Source organism: Palaemon carinicauda, chromosome 36 (genome assembly GCF_036898095.1).
Source record: "Palaemon carinicauda isolate YSFRI2023 chromosome 36, ASM3689809v2, whole genome shotgun sequence".
Taxonomy (NCBI): domain Eukaryota; kingdom Metazoa; phylum Arthropoda; class Malacostraca; order Decapoda; family Palaemonidae; genus Palaemon; species Palaemon carinicauda.
In genome coordinates, this window is record NC_090760.1 from 60,472,573 (window position 1) to 60,475,622 (window position 3,050).

The following is a 3,050-nucleotide window of genomic DNA, read 5'->3' on the forward strand; positions in this document are numbered from 1 at the left end:
AATATCCTGTCAACATTCTAAGAGACACCGGTTCTGCTCAAAGTATAATGCTTAATACAGTAATCCCTAACTTGGAGAAATTCTTTCTAAATGAAAAGGTAGTAATTTGTGATCTCTCTTCAATTTCCACCATTCCCCTCATGGAATTGTATCTTAAGTCTCCACTTGTATCCGGCAAAATAAAAGTAGGAATAACACAAAATTTACCGGTCCCTGGAATTAACTTTTTACTAGGAAATGATATTGCTGGGAAACTTACTGTTCCATGTCCAGTTGTAGTAGATCATCCTTTGGAAAATAACCCTACTCTAAATATTGAATCCTCTCAGCCTGATCTTTTCCCTGTTTGTGTAACCACTAGGTCAAAGTCTCGTCAGACTAGAATTAAATCTGTGCCTTTACCTAACATTAAAGAAATAAAGATGTCAAAGGATTCCTTAATTGCAGCACAGAAGTCTGACCCTACTTTGACCCAATGTTGGTCAGAGGTAGCTTCCCACATTACAGAAGTTAAAGAAAAGCCAGGGTTTTACCTTCATGAAGGCATTCTCATGAGATTATTTAGACCTAGCCACTTAGCTCAAGAACAAGATTGGGCCGATGGATTTCAGATAGTAATTCCATCCTCTTTGAGAAGTGAAATTGTTTCTTTGGCTCATGGTGGTCTCAATGGACATTTAGGTATAAAGAAAACTTATCAAAAGCTCCAAATACATTACTTTTGGCCAGGAATGAAGAAAAGTGTTACAGAATATATAAAATCTTGTCACATTTGCCAAGTTTATATATGACATGTCTGTTTTGACGTTGTTGCTGTTTTTAGAATGATTTATTGTTAATTTGTTCTCTTCATTTATTCATTTCCTTATTTCCTTTCATCACTGGGCTATTTTTCCCTGTTGGAGCCCCTGGGCTTATAGCATCTTGCTTTTCCAACTAGGGTTGTAGCTTGGATAGTAATAATAATAATAATATAGGTAAACCCAATCAATCTATTCCTCCTGCTCCGCTCATTCCTATCCCTGTATTAGAGGAACCCTTTGAGAAAATACTAATAGATTGTGTTGGTCCACTTCCTTCCACTCGCAAAGGGAATAAATACATCCTTACTATCATGTGTACATCAACCAGATTTCCTATAGCTATACCTCTCAAGAACATTTCTGCTAAGAATATAGCTACTAACTTGATACACACCTTCTCAAATTTTGGTATTCCCAAGGTTTTGCAATCTGACCAAGGAACTAATTTCACTTCGGATCTTTTTAGAGAGGTACTAAAAGAATTAAGTGTGCTTACTGTAAACTCTTCTGTATACCACCCTGAGTCTCAAGGAGCTTTAGAGAGATTCCACCAAACCCTTAAATCCATGCTGAAACGTTACTGTTTAGAAAGTTCAAACGATTGGGATGAAGGTCTTGACTTTTTATTATTTGCAGTTAGAGAATGTAAGCAAGAATCTTTGGGATTTTCTCCTTTTGAGTTGCTGTTTGGTAGAGAGATCAGCGGTCCCTTAAAAATTGTAAAAGATCATTTGCTAGCCAGTGACTTTGATTCAGAATCCTCAAAGGTTAATGTGCAGACATATATGAACAACTTGAAAGAGAGGTTATCCAAAGTAAGAAAATTAGCTAAAGAATACTTAAAGGAGAGTCGAGCATCTATGAAAGCTCACTTTGATAAATCCGCTAAAGTCAGACAGTTTCAGCCTGGAGATGAGGTGTTAGTTTTAATGCCTATACCAGGATCTCCTTTTTCACCTAAATATCAAGGTCCTTATACCGTAATTGATAATTTAAAGTCAAATAACTATTCAATCTCTACTCCAGATAAAAGGAAAAAGACCCAGAAATATCACATAAATTTATTAAAAGAATATTTAAAGAGAACATCGGATGAGGCTGGTTCAAAAATTAATCTATGTATAACAAATTCTGACAAACCAATTGAATCGTCGGATGAATATATACCGAACCCTATTACGACCAACAGTAATATTATAGAAGACCTGGAAGGGTCTCTAACACATTTATCAGAGTCTCAGCTTAGGGACTTGGCCAACCTATTCAAACGATTTCCTAATGTGTTGAGTGATGCCGTAGGGAAATGTAATTTGATAGAACATAACATCCGTCTAAAATTTGGTTCTCTCCCTGTCAAACAGCCACCGTATCGTCTGAGTCCAGAAAGGAGGAAAGTCATGCGAGATGAAGTAAACTTTCTGCTCGAACATGGCCTAGCAGAACACAGCTGTAGTCCATGGGCTTCGCCTTGTCTACTCTCCCCAAAACCTGGAGGACGTTTCAGACTTTGCACAGACTACAGGAAACTTAATGATTTAACTATCCCTGACTCTTACCCATTGCCTCTAATTGATACTATAATAGATTCTGTTGGCCAAGCTAAGTTTGTATCTAAATTACATTTACAAAAAGGTTACTATCAAATTCCCCTCACTGAAAACTCTAAGGAAATATCAGCTTTTATAACCCCTGATGGTCTATTTCAATATACCCGTATGCCTTTTGGTCTTAATTCTGCCCCAGCAACCTTTCAAAGGCTTATGAACTTCATTACTAGGGATTTAGAAGGGACTTGTGTGTACTTAGACGATATTTTGATAATTTCAGAAACCTGGAACAATCACCTGCAACGTCTATCAAATCTACTGCAACGCCTGGATGAAAGTGGTCTCACCATAAACTTGCTCAAATCTTCCTTCGGCCAGGGTACGGTGACTTACCTCGGACATGTGGTGGGTCAAGGTCAAACTCGGCCTAAGGAAGCGAATATAGAAGCCATTCTCAATTTCCCTCGTCCAACGACTAGAAGGGAAATACAGCACTTCCTGGGTATGTGTGGCTTTTATCGCCGTTTCTGCCCTAACTTCTCTGCAGTAGCTGCCCCACTTAGGACCCTCACTAGCTCAAACGTACTGTTCAAGTGGACAGATGAGTGTGAGAAAGCCTTCCATCAGCTAAAGGCATTTCTCTCCAGTAACCCAGTTCTCTGTACACCTAGTATGGATAAACCTTTCCTGCTCTACATAG